This window comes from Anarrhichthys ocellatus, unplaced genomic scaffold (genome assembly GCF_004355925.1).
Source record: "Anarrhichthys ocellatus isolate YVR2014 unplaced genomic scaffold, GSC_Weel_1.0 scaffold58, whole genome shotgun sequence".
NCBI classification, from domain to species: domain Eukaryota; kingdom Metazoa; phylum Chordata; class Actinopteri; order Perciformes; family Anarhichadidae; genus Anarrhichthys; species Anarrhichthys ocellatus.
Window position 1 is genome coordinate 1172578 of NW_022280088.1, and position 18564 is coordinate 1191141.

Here is an 18564-nt window from a genome sequence, read left to right on the forward strand (position 1 = left end):
GCTGTGTGAACTGTTTTGATTTATGAATCTCAACCATTGTTTGTAAGCCTCAATCCTTCTCCCAAAGTTTGCCATATACTGTATGTAGGTATGCCCTTAATCAGCTCTTTGCATATAGCAACCATCACAGCACAGATTGAAATTCATTAGTCCTCGTGAAATAGGTGGGGTTAGTGACGAAGTAACTAAAATGGACATTCTTGAGAATGGCTCCAAAATTGCCTCCCCAAGCGGCTGAAATATGTCACTACATTAAGTCCAATGAATAATAATTATATATATATATATATACATTTTTGAAAAGTCATCTTTTAAATACAGCCATCTGAAAGTATACTGAGTTTGTTTAGTTTCCGGCAGAGCAAAAAAATGCAGAGAGAGAAAAACATGGTGGCAAGACAGCTCATTAAGCTACAGCCTCATAAAAACTTTACAACCCCAGACTAAAGACCTCAGACATTCTTGTTTTAAAATGCAGGTTTATGTATTGGAAATGGCATGTGCGTGCTTTTTGAATGTTTGCTTTGTTCATACATCTGGCCCCAGGAGTAGTGTCTGCCATATAGTCAATAGAAAGAGGACAAAAGCTTTGCCACTGAATAGAAACTATAGTCCAAATACAGCACGCACACACACACATGAACACACACATACACACACACAGCCATCCATGTGCTGAGCTGATGACTGATAGTTAAATGCAGTGTAAACCAAACACAATTACCATTTACAATTCACACTTTTCACCCAAAAACACAGTTCAAATGTATTGCCAAATAAAGGCTGTCTATGTACCTACTATTAAACACATTATTGCATTAGAGTGCTAAGTGTGAATGTTTGGGAAAGGTCACTCTGAAAGTGGGACATGATTGGCGAGTGGTTATTTGCAGTCAGTCATCGTTGTGACGTGAAAATCCATAGGGAAGAAGAGTTGCCTCTCTCTCCCTGGCTGAAATTGACCACCAATCGATAGTCTAGGAAATTGGTCGGTGCCACAGAGCTATGGGGTGTGGAGCGGGGCGCTGAGACTGTTTGGTGAGGCATTAGCTAAAGATTATTTATGATCATACATATACTTCTGCTGACACATCGGCAGTTAGATCCTAGACTACGGGTCTTATATTATTCACCAAATGTTTCCCTTTTCTTATTCTAAATAGCAGACTTGGAATTGTATTTCTCTGCAAATGGCTACTCTGTGATTACATGCTGGAGTCCAAATGAGGATCATTTACTCATTTACATTGTCCTCTTGTTTGGGCTCAAGTCTGCAAGCCCAAATGTGATGCGCTCTCATTGCTGTTTTCTCATTTCATTTCTTCTTTTTTCTTTTACCCTTGTCCCCCTTATATTTTCCTGGCTCCACTGGTCTCATTTCCTTCTTTCATTCTCTCTCTTTTTCTCATTTTCTCTCTTTCCCCAGTACCACAGAGACTTGGAGATGAGCTTATCACTTTCTGCATCACAGGACCAAGCTGTCATGCTGGCTCTGAATAAGTCTGTGTGTGTGTGTGTGTGTGTGTGTGTGTGTGTGTGTGTGTGTGTGTGTGTGTGTGTGGCAAAATATGTGAGGAACAGCTTGCAAGTGTAGGTAGGCTCTAGAACAATGCAATTGCTTTAAACTTGCTTCTGTCTGGAGACAGTACTTGTGTGACGCCTCTGATGGGATGCATCCACATATTCTGACCATTTGCTGCTTTGTTATTGTGATACACCGGCGACCTGTCCAGGTTTACTCCAACTCCTGCCCAGTGTGTGCTGGGATATGATCCAGCCCTCTGAGACCCTGAACAGAACAAGCTGTCTAGGTAATGGATGGGGGGGATGGATATAGTCTGACCAATCAGTCCCATTTAACAATTACAAGAGTATTGCCATAGTACATTATAAACTTATCCCACAGTCAGGAGAAGGCAAAATTAACTGTGGTTGTAGTCGACATATTCACCAAAAAGGAAAATAATTTGTTTTACAATACACACCGAGGGAATTTCTTTATCAAACATGTGGGGATAGTAAGCGATTAGGTTCCCAAAACAAGATGCAACAGCCTGAGAAAAGCTATATAGTATACACTGCCATCACGTTTCAGAAACAGGATGTTTATTTAATTTTCTGACTTGTACGGTATGTATTTCAGTCACCAAATTATTTTCATATCTGGCAAAAACAATGCAATTATTTTTATTGTAAACACTGATAAAACAAAACAAATAACCCTACAATTTAACATTTATCTATCCAGACATTGATTTTATACCTCAACTCTGTGTTTCTGCCAATACCGAGTTCCAATACTGGTGCTCTGTATCGGATCAGTGCATCCTTAGTCAGTTATTCATACTTCAGTATAGCCTCAACAATTTACGTTGCAGTTTTAAGAAAATTTGATAAGCAACGCTAGAAATAACACCTATATACATAATATTAAATAATACCTTAGTCATAGGTTGAACTCTTGTAATTGAAGCCAGCTTTCTAATGATTCAATATGGATGTGGAAACATCATAATTAACAGAGAAGCATTTTGTTGATCTCCAGCTACATGTTTTGATCATATGAGGATGGCATTTCTAATTCTAGTTTTTCTCAAAATAGATATGACAAGGCCCGCACGCCAGTGATGAGGTCCGTGAACGCATCTCTACCAACTCGCTTGTGAATGCAGAGGCTAACATTACGTAACTGTGTTCAATCCCTCTCGTCTCCCAAGTGGAGATCTAAATCCCCCTGACCTCCCTCCCCCGAGGGTAAAGCCAGAGTGAGGTGTATCACCCCTCGATGAAGAGGTAATACAACTAGACATTCCACTATTAACACAAGGAGAGAGTTCTGTGTGCCGATCTGGTCACAGTAATGGCGGCCACAACATAGAGTAGATATGTTAATAAAAAACGCTAAACCCGGTGAGGTGTGCTTTCTGACAACATCACGTGTTAAAGCGTTCAGGAATGGACGGTGGGGCCGTAGCAGTCCGAGAAGTGGAGGCGGCAAGAGGCATTGGTGCTCTATCACTCTAACATAACACTTCCTCCTCAGCGTTGCGTCGCTCCGCTTTGCCTCCGCTTCCCTCTGAGGGTGAGCAAGCTAGAGGTGGCGGAGGAGCTGTGATTTCACCACATTAAGCTGTTTAAAGTGAAATCAGGCTGAAGAGCCCTTCCACGGTGATGAGTCTCCCAGGAGATTGTCCCTTTCCTTCCTCAGAAGCGTGGCGAGTCCCAGCCACACATGGCAGGAGCCTACCAGCCATTGGCTAGAGACATCACACGGCCCGCAGTAACTCCCTGAATCAAATTATTCATTCGACAGATGCTGTGGTCCAAAATGTCATTTTGGTTCAGATAGATTAGAAGAGAGTCGTTTGAAGAGTAACTTAACACCATGTTGAAAAGCAGTGTTTCACTGCCCTCTCTGTTTAAAGGTTTCAAGCCTGTTTCACCTTTGTGTCCTGTGTTGTGACTGTAACACCCAACAGTAATGTCACATATTCCTGGAGTACACGTGTACATCACTGCAGCAATAATAGAAATTAATCCACTGCGGGTCTGCAAAAACAATATTTCATCAGGGGTGTTAAGTTACATTTAAAACATGTCTAATATCTTGAACAGTTGTCTAGTCATGTTGCATCATTGTTTTCCAAACTTCATATGAAATCACCTTTCACATATTTTCATTTTCTACTTGTTTTTTCTAACTTTGGACATTTATTGCAACAGCAGCCACCGAGCTCTATTAACGTGTGCTAGTCACTATTCCACGTGCAGGACGCTGTTGAACTCTCAGTGGAATGGAATGAGCTTATCTGTTGTGCTACTGTTGAGCTAACCAAATCTTGAATAATACATGAGACACTAGCAGATAATTAAATGAGGTGCAAAGGGGGCTACAGGTAGTACAACAATATGGTTAGGTATAACGAGCCATTTGAGCTGAAGATGTGAGGATGATGGAGTAATATGCTGTACATGGACACTCCATGTTGGTAGGGGGCCCCCTTCTATGTTTAGATGACCATTGACCTTCTGATGTCATTGTTACCACTAATGATGAAATAAAGAGATGGTGTCATAGCCTGAATATTGTGGCCACAGTGGCCCTGTGACTCAGGAGGCTGTTGAGTCATATGTTTGACTCACCAGAGCTTCAGCACAACTATTTTAGAAAATACTGCCATGAATAAATACATAATCTGATAACCCAAAATGACACTCCAATGCAACTAAATACATTCACAAAATGATGCTCTGCTTTGCCTCCTATCGAAATGCAGTACTGACTTGAAAGCATGAATGTTATGCACATGTTATTATTGGATGTTTTATTTTCTTATTTGTATATTTTTCTGTATACCCCCTCCCAAAAAAATAAAAATAAATAAAATCACTTCACTATGAAAAGGTATGATCTTTTGACTTTCATATTGGAAAATGTTTTTTGACCCTTGCGACTCTAAGCTTGCCAAACACACATTGTAAGCAAAAATGCAGCGAGCACTGCGGGTTCACAATTCACTGTGACTGTTATCACAATACCAATACTTACTGTCTAATTATGATAGTGTATGATCTAGTGTAAATTCATTCTGTGATTCCAAATTATATTTATAATCAAATGACACTTAAAGTCAAATTATATTGCATTCTCCCCTCAGCTTATTAGAGGTTGTTTTGGGGGAGGCTCAGAGCCGATGGAGGCAGAATGTGATCGCTCTATTGGGGGAACTTTAATCTCTATGCAGATTTACAGTAAAAACAACATAATTGAATCAGGGCCCTCGCATAAAGACGCTGTCACTAACCAATACATTATCAGTTGCTACTCCAGTATTTCATGATGTACAGATACATTTTTATGAGCCATAGTTGAGAAAATCTCAAATGCAACACAAAGTGAATGTTTTTCCACATTAACAGCGTTTCTCAATAACAGGCTCACAGCTCACACACACTTGTAGCTTTATTTAATTAAGCACACGGGGGCATTACTTATTTGTGTAGCAATAATGACAATTTTGTGTTTACTCCACAACCCCCGTGTCTTCTACATTTTAGGTAATATTTTTCGGAAAAAATATTACAAATTGAATTTATGATTTGAAATTATTAACATTGGTGAACTGATAAACTGCTAAAAAAATATTTTGCCACTTAAAAGAACAAGCAACCTAAAAATCAATATCAGTATAAGTGTGTGCTATATTTAGAATATTTTCCTACATGTAACTAAACTAAAAGCGAAACGTATACTGTCTTTTTCAACAGATCTTATGGCTTTGAAGAGAGCACAGATATCTTTCACGTTCAGTTACCTGCGGGAAAGGACTGTCAAACATCAAGATTAAACGGTGAAAATATTACGAATAAAGCGTATACACATACAGGATTATTGATTATTTTAAGGGAGCCTTTCTTTTAGGTAGCTAAAGTATGTTTTTCTGCTGCCCTGTCCACAGCAGTATATTGATTTGCTCTTGTGTCTGTACTCCCGTCCGTTTCTCCAAACTGCTACAATGCATCAGTAACATGCATTGCAGCATGCTCTGAGGCCATTTATGTAATCTACGAAGGCAAGAAATCAGCCTGAAATTAAATGATAAATTGATGCTCATGAGTAATTATTGAAGCACAACAGATATGAAGTCTACATGCACCCAAATGTGACAACCAATATTAAATGCCTACTTCCTGCAATTCACTCCACTTGCCTAATGCATCCATAAGCAATTAATAATAATCAATTTCGAAATGGGCAGCTATGACCATATGTTTACTTATGGAACACATAAAGACATTAATGAAAATGCATGTAACTTTATATGACAGGAGGAAAACAGCTTGAAAGCACTCTCAAGTCATTACCCACCTCTATGAATCTCCATGCATCGTTGCAGAATTGTAGAACACTGACATCAATGTTTGGTGGCGACGGAAATATCCGTTTAAAGGCTGGAGTGAGAAGCACGTCACTTTTTTTCATTATCGCTTTTTTTCCACTGTGTTGCCTTTGTTGTGTTTTGTTTGTAGATGAAATGGCTTAGATCTTTTAAAAACTGACAGGTACGCTGGACAAATTATTCTGTTACGTGCTTTGATCCCCCTCCCGGCCTTCAAAAGCCTGGGGGGGCTTCAAAGAGGTGCATAACTGAAAGAGGACATAATAGCTTACAAGAAGCCCTCTCGCTATGCCCTCGTCATGATACACTTTGTTTATCATTTCATTTATGTGATCGAGGAGCACTTGAAGAAAGAGTCATTTAAATATATGCTTATTCTGTTTCTTGCAGAGAGTTAGTTGAATTGATCAATACTGCTCTCATGTCAGCATGTTAAGTATGGAGCAGAAGCCAGGAGGCGATAAGCTCAACTTAAAGTCTGGAAGCAGGGAGACACTGGGAGCCTGGGTCAAGGTTAAACAATGCACATACCACCACTAACATATTGTCTCTCATTTGATTAACCCTACAAGGACTCAAGGATTATTTAGTGTTATTATGCAACATAGGGTTGCACAACCAAATGCAGTTATAGCCCATTTGTTTCACAAGAAAAGCATGACAAAACAAAACAAAAACATTAGTGCATTCCTGTAGTGCATTTTTTGGATTTACATCCTAATTAATGAAAACAGCAGCAACAAAATAATTCTGGGCAGATATTGCAGGTACTGGCTTTGCAACTACAGTGTAATGGATATATTTTTAGTTCTGACACAGTGGTCTATTGACTGAACGGATGTCATGAATCTACATTATGATGACCTATGCTTTTTCAATTATTGTCTTTGCATTCGGGAACAAACCTATCTAGGACACAAGAAACAAAAAATATGCTTCTGTCAAAATGTTTTCTAAACTTTATGCTTGACCAGTTTCTGATTTGCTGCTGTCTTTGGCCCACCCCTAGAGGTCTGATTATATTATACCCAGCAAACTTTGTTGAGGAGAAAGCATAAAGCTGTAGTGAATTGATTCCCCCATGTCCCCTTTTTTCTTTATTTGATATTGTTTACAAATATGCTTTCCCACCTTTTCAGGAAATTGCATTTACAATAAGTACTTTTTTTCCTCACAGCCTTGGCAGAAGACCTTTTAGAGATCACATCTCAGCTCAGATCCAGGATTGCTGGTGTAGAATTAGGAGAGGATTAGACATTGACCAACCAAGAGAAATATGCTCTTTGAGATGAAAAATACAGGTTCGACCTGTAGCAGCAACAGAGTCAAATGAACGGTGAAAAGAAAAGAAAAACACACAGGATACTTACACGAAGGACTTTGATCAGAGGATTTGTTTCACAGCTCAGCATTTACGCCTACCGAACTTTTGCAAGTAAGTAGGCCTTTTTGACATCTTTTGATTCTAATCATTGCTGTAATGTATTTGTGGGAATTATTTAAAAATATAGTTATACATTGTGGGTTAGTTTAGTTAGTTTGAAATGTGCTTCATACCTGAGATTTATATGAAAAGATCAATAACACTCTCATACCTGTGCATTAAATAACCAGGCTACAACAGTAATTTATTGTGCAACCCTGTGTTGCAGAACGACAGAAATGACCCTTGAATACTCTGAAGATAGTTTCATTTTGTTTTTTCACTGCCATTCAGTGCTGTATATAAACTGCTTACAGAGACTTGAAACTTCAGAGCCACATTTAATCCATTGCAGTGAATCCACAACCGACTTGTTAAACAAAACAGTGTTGTGACAAATGCTAATGATTCTAAATAGCAAGTGCCTGTGTTTGTGTGTGTGTGTGTGTGTGTGTCTGTTTCCCCACCAAATCGATCACTGCCTTTGCTGCACAGTTTAGTTTAGACAAATGTCCCTTACCTTAAACAAATAGATGTTTATCCACACTCGTTTGGGGTTGCCGGAAGGCATTCTGTAAAAGTCTGTAATCACAGCCAGAAGGAGAAGGTCACATATTTGGTTTGAAAATAGGAATTTGCAGCATTTCATCACATTATAACTCATGGAATGCGGTGGCATAACAAATTAATGGTAACAGTTCAAACATATCTGACAGTGGAATTTCCCTTAAAGCGTCATTGATTATTCATATTGATTATTTAGAGAAAATGCTGGGTGATGCTTATTAAGAACATTATGGAGGCTGTGATGAATATGGCTGCCGGCTGAGTGAGAGGCTCAGCAAAGCCCTGATACATCTTCACGCTTCTTTTATCCCTTAAGAATGGGTTGTTTAATTATTCATGGTATAACATCACCATGAAGGCGCATCGCTGTTAATTTATTTTGCCTCTGGGCACATTACCCTTGTCATGCAGGGTCACTATCATTTGGTTATTTCTTGCTGGGCTTGCCGGGCTGTGTCTTCTCATCTTATCTTATCTCTGCTTATTTTCTTTCCCTCGAGGAGGGTCACAATGGTTTCTGAGTGGAAGGGAGCAGCAAAATCAGTGCTCTTGTGCAGAAATCTGAATATCTGGTCAACAGAATAACACCCTCAGTTTATGAACCGAAGTTAGTCTTGATTGAAAGGCTACTGTCACCATTTGTGTGTGTGTGCGTGTGTGTGTGTGTGTGTGTGTGTGTGTGTACAATCTGACAGGTATATGGAGCTATTTACAATACATATCCAGAGTCAGCAAAGATAACTCACTGAAGAGCAAAATAGATATTGTTCAAATCACCACCAGGTTGACAACTGACTAAGCACTTGGGCCTCTGAAATGTTGCTCTGTTTAGTGTTAATCACAGTTCAAAGCTTTACACTATAATGACTTTTTTTATTTTTCTAATTGTTAATATGTCCATTAATGTGGTGAAGTACTGTGAAAACACCAACAATAACAAATTGCAATAGTTGAAACTCTATACTCTTGATAGACACAGTGTCCACACTGTTAAGCCACATACCGTCACCAGCATTTTGGCAGCCCTCACAGTCCACTATGTAATTACTGTTATAGTTTATAGATATAGTTAAAAGTGTGAGTGAAATGCAAGACATTGCATGGTCTGTATTGAATCTGTATTAACAGGCATTTGGCAGCTGAAACAATCTGTAAACACAACATTGACATGTTATCACCTTTACAAAATTGAAATAGTGACAGTTACCTACAGTTCCAACAGATATGGAGCAACATTATCCCTAGCTCTGTTGTGGTCTCCACATAGTCCAAAAGGAAATTGTTTGGCTATTTAGTTGCTAAATGTTTACCAGCTACTTGCTAACTTTGTCTGATGGGTAGAGTGTTGGGCAGGTAGTTTGAGAGCATTTTTTTTTTCCTGATAACATTGCCTGCTGTCATTATTTATTTGTTAATAGTATTATTACAGTGATGAGACTGGTGAGAGTGATCCAAAAGTTGAGGCCCAAAAGAGCAATACGATGAGCTGCGCGGGTGCTGAAACCATTGGTGGAGATGAGGGGAACTGCAGAATGTGAAGCTTTACATCTGTGGCTTTGTCCTCTTTCACATACAAGCGGTCGTGGGATCTGTTGGACACTTGAGAAGAACGGTTCAAAATACATCGTTGGGTATTTGTTGTCATGCTTCAAAAATGAAGCATAATCCTTGTAGTATCACACTTTGCCAGCTGGTGTGTTATCTTAGTTTTGAAGTGATTGATTTATATAATCAGCAGGCTTCCACACAATCATCCCTAACAATTCTGCCATCTTTGCTGTAGAGTTCTCACTGATGCGGAGCGTGGACACAGATCCAAGCTTTAAAGTTTGCAACAGCATGGCATAATATATTGATTTTACCCAGCTTAATAGTTGATCATTGTGTGTGCCAAATACATAATTGCCAGGCAACCAAGGTTTCCTCGAAGTAGTTATTAGGTTGTTAATATTTATTTGCTTAGTTGTCTTTTCCATGTTTAGCAACATAATTCAGATCACAATGTAATAACTGGATCAAGCCTCATAAAAGTTTGTTGTTGTTAATTTGTAGGAAGGACATTCCGTACCTAGGGAGATGAGAAATCTGTCAAACATGAATGATCCAACTCTTTTATCAATAGTGAAGGACTTTTTTGATTTTTGAATGAAGGTAAAGCCTCTTCACCTTTTCATCTATCTCTGCAGAAATTCCAGAGGTTTTTTTTATTGGGACGAATCCTCAGAGCTTTTCAAACATACCCTTGGGTTACTTGATAGTGTGATAAATGAGGAAGAGGTGCACCAACGGACGTTAGTGTGAATCTTGGGAAGCAGTGGGAGTCCCAAAGCAATGTTCGCCTTGGGCTTAGCCCAATTTGCCTCCCCAAGGAAATGTGCGACTAATATAGTCTCCAAGTTTGAAAATAATTGTTAATTCAAGGTTCAGCTCACACAGACCATGCACAGTGCTACACTTTGTAGAGGCCACACAGTCCTTAATCGGAGTGGTCTTGAGCAGTGCCTTTATGTCACAACCTTTTATTTCCTCTGCAATTTGTTTAATTAATTTCCAAAGGTAAAAATACAATCTGTTATCTCAAAAATAACAAAAAACAAAAAGTAATTTTTCTTCTTTCTTTGCCAGTTTTCTTTCCTGTCTCTTTGTGTGTCTCTTCTCGTTTGAACCATTATCCTTCTGTCACTCTATTTTTCACTGTCCTCCCTAAGCCTTCTTCTTTCCTGCTTATTCTCCCAGAGGCTGCTCATTATACTCTTAACACAACACTTCATTAAAGTAATGCTTTCCAACACTGTTTCACTCACTCTTTGCTGTAGACATGTTTGTGTGTCTGTGTGTTTATGCACACATTGTGGAAAGCCAAGCTGGTTCTGGACCTATTGAGATGGCCAAGACTGAAAGAGAGTCCCTCGAGGCGCATTGCATATGCCAGTCCGTTTCAGAGTAGGACCTGAATGCAGTTGCCCAGGAATGTGCTCCAAATTTAGACTCACTGGTGAAAGTCGGCAGGCTTGGAGAGAAGGAAATGTGATGGTATCATTTTTGAAGCTTGTCCCTGTTCTTGCTAAAAAAAATAGAACAGTAATATAAAGGACAGGGAAAAAAATGGCACAACGTAATTCAGTTTACTAAAGCATAGTGTTATTACTCTGAAAAGCACTTTGAAGGGAGATTGTGTTTAGCAGATAATCTTGAACTTCAGCAATTACATCAAGACCACTTGGACAATTTACCAGAGAAATAAAAGTGAGAATGGATAAACCTGAATAAAATTGTTTTATTTTAAGCAGATCTAGCAGTTTTTTTTTTTATTTCATGTGGACTATGTGGCCATCAAAAAAAATCCATTGACATAAGTTTCAGTGATGACTACATTAAAATAGTCAAATGCAGCCGCAGTATCATAATGGACCAAAGATACTTTTACACTTCTCAATGGGTGGGGTCGATGTGGGAGAATCCCCTCATGGGATCTCTCTCCAACACGCTGTCCCAACATGCTGTCCCTCACCAGGTGCATTTCCACGAGCAGCTCTAGGTCGGCTTGGAAAGGTCCAGGATGAAGGTGGCTTGTGGCTCTGGTCATGGACTGTACAGTACTCATCGCCCTGACCTCGCAGCTAGCCAGGGCCCTGGACTTGCTTGCTGTGCCCTCTGGGGCCCCCTGCTCTGCGACTGTGAAAAAGTGTGGCAACCCACTCAACCCATCTTGAGCATAGACTCTATAAAATGTAAACATAGTCTCTGAGACATCACTCATAGGAGTGGGTGGCTCCAGCTGTCACTATTTTGGCAGTGACAACTCAGCCGAACTCCCAGTTGAATGACGTAGCAGAGCTAGCTGCTATAGGAAGCTGAGACGACACCCACCGGTCACTCAAAGCAGCCACGCTCTTAATTATGCATAACGTGAAGGATGTACAAAAATTCTCCCCCCTGTACAGGGAGAGAAAATAAGCTATAGAGACCAAAACCATTTATTGTATCAGGCTGTAAACATTTGAACATGGTGGTTCTATTTGGATTGACACACTTTTGGAGCCAGCCTCCAATGGCCATTTGAGGAAATGCAATTTTTGTGTCACGGTTGGGTTTTGCTATGTGTGTGTGGTGTGTGTTTGTGTCTCTCCTGATCATGCTCATTCTCTCCACCTGTGCCAAATCACCTGCCCCTGGCTTTTCCCTCTGCAAACCCCACTCATCTCCACTCACCTGCCGGCAATCCGCTCATCACCTCTCACATACTTATACGCCCCTGCTTGCCCTGTTCCAGTGCCGGATTATCAATTGTTCATTTTCCCTCCCCGTGGACTCGTCGCTCTCCTGTGGTTATTCCCTCGTGTTGACCCTCTGCGCCCCACAGTTTGTGTCTGTGCTTTTGGTGACCAAGCCCTTTTGTGACTTTGCCTTTTATTTTCAGTTTGGATTTTTCTCACTCCCTATTGGAGTTGCTTTTGGGTTCTAATTTTGTCTGCTTGATGCCCAGTAGAAGCCTTACATCACACCTCCCCTTGTGTCTAAGTCTGCGCCTGAGTCTCTGCTCCACTCCTAAACCCACACGGTAAACCGTGAACCGTCACATTTTGGCCTTTTCTGGTTTGCCTAATTTATCAGCACCAGAGGTTGCAACTCCGTCTTGAAACAAGGACCTTGTCTGGTTTACCGTGCTTTCTGGGTGTGGCTTTTTTTGCTTGGTCATCACCATTATTATCTAAGCAACCAATGTGGTTATGATTAATTTGTTTACAGGAGCATAACGTTCTTCATAAATCTAGCCTCTTAAAATAAAAAATGGCCGGTAAACTTGAAGAACTTCAAGTCGACTGAGGGGTCACCAATGACTATTTGACTCACCTTTCAGGTGATAGACCTAAAAGAGAGACCCAACTAGTTAAAATAGTAACATCCAATAATGGTAAGAACACTGAGCTGAAGACACGTCATTTCAGGATGAGTCACTGTATATTTTTTTCTCAAAGTAGCTGAGCTGCCAATTTTATTAACGATCAAAATAAATATACAGGCAGCGTAACTGCGAGGTGGCACTTTGCATCTAAACCAGTTATTGATCTTCTAAGCAAGCTGCTGCAAATTGATTGCCTTGATAAGGTGGGATGCCTGGAGTACGAGGAAAACCTTGATGAAGTTTTACAGCATAAGTGCATTGGAGCATTGCGTTCTCTTGTATGCACGTTAATAGTCGATTGGACAAGACACAAGAAGCGGTACAATGATTCAACATGTCCTCTCGCGGCCTTAATAGAGTCTCTGAAACATAACTTTGATGAAGCTGACAAATTATGATGAATGATGATATGTTGTGGTTAATGAATCTATAGCTTTCCTGAAAAGAGTGTATTCCATTTAAAGATTATGCATTATACTTTATTTACATAACATGCAAATTAAATCCATCCAAATCCAAACATGGATATTTTATTTTGAAGTTAAATATTCACTCTGTGAATTCAGAAAATAGCAACCTGAATTTAAATGCATACCCAAAAATGAGCTGTTGCAGTGTATGCTGGAATTGGGGAAAAAAGTAAAGTGAATAGTATTTAAAAGACAAAAGAAGCAAAACTATAACCAATCTCAAGGGCCGATCCAAAAGGTACTTGCTAGCTGTTGCACTTTGTAAATGTGCTGTGGAGTTGCCGATGAATGTTCACTTACTCTGCATAGACACACTGTATTAGAACATTAGTTTTCAAGTAGTAATAGTTGTCCATTTATTCTATAAACACTAAATATGCAAATATGCTTTCATGCCATAATGATTTATTCATGTATGTCCCTGATTCTTTTTTTTATTGTTTACTGTTTCTTTTAATTAAATGGCTTTGAACTTACTGTACCTGAATAAACGGTTAATGTTGGACACCTTCATTCTATAGATGACCCTAACATAAATTAGCCCTCTGGTATTCCCTGTGCAGTATGATATATGGTACAGTATATTACAGTCATAAGTGCTTTTATTTCCCTCAACTCCCCACATGCTGCAATTGCCTGAACACATTTTACTCATGCCCCATGCACTCAAGAACAGCTGGAATGATCCTATCAGGTATTCTTATACATTTGCATAATTGTTAATATACCTCATAGCGTTGCATTCAAATTTAAATTTCTAACCACAAATGGTGAGCAGATGGGAGCACGATGCTCAACAGGCAAAGGGAAAATGGATACCATTTGCTTTGTAGTAAAGTGTCAAGGAAGTCTGCAAGGCATTGGTGGTCCACAAAGTATGCTTTCACTTTATGAGCCCAAGTCACATCCCCCAGTTAATGTAGCTCGGCAAGAACAGGAGGCAGGTATTTGTGCTAACGGGCTATTTTAACACAGGAGTCAAGCACTAATCAGCTCCCCAACATCAGCATAAATAATATGTGGAGGGGTGAATGGTTGGGAGTAACACCCCAACGTTTCCCTCACAAGATATACATCAAAGCCTCAATGTATGCCTTTTTTTTGCTTCTTTGTGGCTGTGGAACAACATTCAATTTCATTATCAAGCCACTTTAGTTTTTTCTTATTGTCCAAAGTAATATCAAATTGCCTTCTTTTCCTCAATAAGTTGGTAGCAAGGCAACACAGCTCTAGTTTGAGAAGACGTTCCATGGATTCTTATTTTCAGTGCCTTCAGGAGATACAAATGTCGGTCATTGGTGCAGCAAAGAGTCTATGGTTATCATAGCTTTCATCTGCAGCTGCATGCTTTTTTATCACAATGCTACTAGATTGAACATCATTTTAGTATATAAAGCAGTATAGTGAGTGGCTGCACATGGGAGGATGTTTGTATGTGTGTGCATCAAGATAAAAGCATATACTGTCAAATCAGAGTTGCAGTTCAGTCCAATGGATAGTTATGGTCTGAGGGTTATCCACCAGTTACCTGTCCTCCTAAACTCCTATATGCTGGTATCTACCCTTCTGTCTGTTGTGTCTTAGCATTTAAAAGGGATTTATTTAAGATACAAATTAAGATACATTGATTTAGTCATATATCCATAATAATAGATGTTGGGAATTATATTTATTGATACAGTGGCTATAAATTATATTTTTAATGACAATGTATGAAATGACGAAAGGGGGTCGCTCGTAGTGATGAACCCACAGAGAATTATCAATTGAATCTGCAGCTCGTCTCGGCTTCACAAAGCTTTATAGCGAGTTAACTGTCTGGCATGCAACTTTACGGTTTCAGGTCACTATCTCTGCTCTCATAGCACTGTTTGGGGCCGCAGCAGGCAGCTATATTCAGTGAAAAAGCTCTACAAACCCACCTTACTCTACCAGCTCAGCACCTAACAGCCAGACATTTCCCTTAGGAGTTGATGGTGACCTAAAACAGAGCTTAAAAGAAGGTGAATATTAGACCTTAGTTCATCAGGTGGCCAGAAACATGACTCCTAATGAATGATGATGTTGCACTGCATCTGCTGAATGTGGAAACAAGTAACAAGTTTGCCATATCAACGATGATTTCCACCGTCCCCAGGTGACCAAAACATTTATAATACTATAATAAGTGTTTTAACAGTTAACAGTTATGTAGCTGAATTGAAAGCAGCAACACTAAGATTAGGCAAGTGACGAAACAAAATGAAAAGTCAAATCTTGCCTAAAACACAGATTCTTTACAAGTCTCCATGAACAATATGGCTTTTTAGAGGTCCTTGTGTAAAGAAAGAGAAGGGGTTAGTCAAACTATGTAAAATAATTGAGGGTTTATGCAATGTGAGAGATCTACGGAATTCTGTCATGAGTGAAATTAAAATAACGCAGTTTAGCAGCCAAAGTGGAGAATGACTGCTGTCATGTAATTTTAAACTACTAAAGACATCATTAGCTTTAATACTGTAAGATTTAACTTAGTGGTCACATCTCATAGTTTGCTATAACGTGGAATCATTTGAATGCCATTATGATTATGTTTCGAATAATCAAAATTACAGCTCACTTTTAGTTATTTTTACAATATAAATGCACCATGTAATAATTAATGCTAATGCATTTTGTTAATTTTGTGTATATTTATAATTTTTTATGCTGGTTGTTTAAATATCAGCACTGACTCACCTCAAAGACAAGTCTGATACAACTGCATGAGTGATGCAAATAATAGTGTATTAAAAATATGAAATTGTCAAGACAAATCCTATTTTCATCATAATAACATTGTCATTAAACAAATTCATATATATTACAATGTGATGTTACACACTCTTATGTGAAATATGTAATACATAACCATTCTGATTGCCGCTGGCCACATCAATTTAAATATATCTGTCCTTAATGACATGTCTCTGGGCCTGCACGGTGGTGTGGTGGATAGCACTGTCGCCTCACGGAAAGATGGGGCCCTGGTTAGATTCCTGGGCTAGATTGGCCTTCTGTGTGGCAGCGTGGGTTCTCTCAGTGTTTCCCGGCTTCCTCCCAAAGTCCAAAGACATGCAGCTTAGGTTAATTGATTGATTGAAATTGAGCATGAATGGTTGTCTGTCTATATACAGTATGTCAGCCCTGGCGACCTGTCCAGGGTGTAACCTGCCTTCGCCCAATGTCAGCTGGGATCGGCTCCAGCGACCCTTCTGTCTGACTGCCAGTTCTGTACATTCGCTTTGAGAAATAACTGTTGATAATAATGAGAGACCATTATGCCTGAGCAATGACACAAGAAGTAATTTGGAGCGTTACATCAAACTGATTTGTAAAAACAAAAGATACAATCTGATGTACTGTGTATGGGACTTTTGAAAGCCTCGAAAGCACATGCTGCTGCAGACATGCATAATTAGTTTTAATTAGACCAAGAGATGTCGCACACAAACCATACATCCTGTATGAATGAGGGAGCTGCTTTCTGAATTAGACAGTGTGGTGGGTGGCATGAAGGTGGAAAGGTTACTAAGTGCTGCATCCATCTATGTATGGGTACAGCTCTGCTGGGAACTTTTTTTTTTTCTAAAAGCAAATCATTTGTAATTACTGCAAATCAACTGCAATCAGGTCAGTCTGCAGTACACAAAAAAACAACAGTTGTAATGAATTATTGTATCTTTATCTGTGTTCTGGTTGAAACAGGTTTAGTTATTAGAAAATATAAAATATCAATAATGTCAATAGAACTATTAATGGTAATAAAATACATTTGCTAAAAAGGTATTAATAACCATAAAAAATAGCACAACAGCCTTGGATCAGGGCTATTAACCAAACCGTTGATACAATCTCAAAAGGGCTGCGTGAACAGTGAAGGATTGAATCCGTCACAACCAGTGGTTATCATGATACATATGCACAAATAATCACAAACTGCTTTTTGAAAGTACAATAGTTGTTTTTTTTAACTTGTGCAAAAAATAATACTTTAATCAATAAACCACGATTCTACAACTATAATAACAATGAGCACTACAACTAAGATAAGGCATACGGTAAGCATAAAGGCAAACAAGCAAGTATGCGGTGTGTGTGAGTGTGTGAGTGAGAGAGTGGACGTGATCATGTGAGTGGCTGCATCACGCACGCAGAGTTCCTGATGGGACCGCGAAAGTTAAAAAAGAGATGAGCAACAATGGAGGACATGGTTTCCACGTCTGTGATACCACAAAGGTTTGGAGCGAAGCTTAGTTACATTACCATGCTATTTGTGTGTATAAGGTGTTTGTGGATCCCAATGGAGGCGTGTTGGTGTGTGTGAACGTATGGGTTTGTAAAAGAAGACAGAGAGAAAAGCATTCAAGGCAAAGAGAATCATATCTGCCATGGAAAGATCCACTTGCCGTTCTTTTATCTCTCAGAAACACACTAGGCGAACTCAGGTTTGTCGGCCGTTGCATTCGCCCTTTACCTGATAGACTGAGATTGCGTATTCAAGCGGACGAAATGAGCTTCCTCATAAGGTGGCTGGGCTCAGCTTTAGAGATAGGGTGAGGAGCTCAGATATCCAGAAGATCTTAGCGTAGAGTCATTGCTCCTTCGTGTTAAAAGGGGCTAGCTGAGGTGGTTTGGGCATCTGATCAGTATGCCTCATGGACGCCTCCCTTTAGAGGTTTTGTGAGCATGTCAAAATGGTAATTTTTTTTCTGAAATGTCATTGTTTTTTATTAAAATGTCATTGTGTTATCTGAAATGTCATTGTGTTTTGACTTACTTAACTATAACTTTTTATTCCATGGCATTTAAAAAAAAAAACATTTCATCTTACAATCATCACTTGAAATGATGAAGGCACTTGCAAATGACAAGGTAGTACAACATCTAAACCATACATTGATGTTTTATTTTTACATATTTACTTAGGATTTCATTGTCTGTCAGTTTGTGACAAACAAAAGTATTTCTCCTTCTTTTAGATTTCTGGAAGACCGGATGCCTTGTGGCACATTTCTGGCTCTCACAGGATGATAAGGTCAAAACAAATAATATTTATCAAGAGACGAATTGCTGTGCAGCAGTTATGCAAAGTGGGAAGCCTGCAAATACAAAGAGTGCAAATATGAATAATTAAAAATATAAATATATTGCATTTCAGAGTAAACAACAAAAATAAGTAGTTGCTTTTCACCGTCTTTTTCTTTTTATCACCGCAGGTGCCTTACTGTTCAGTGAGCGCCAGTGTATAGAAATCACAGATATTATAGCCTTTATTTA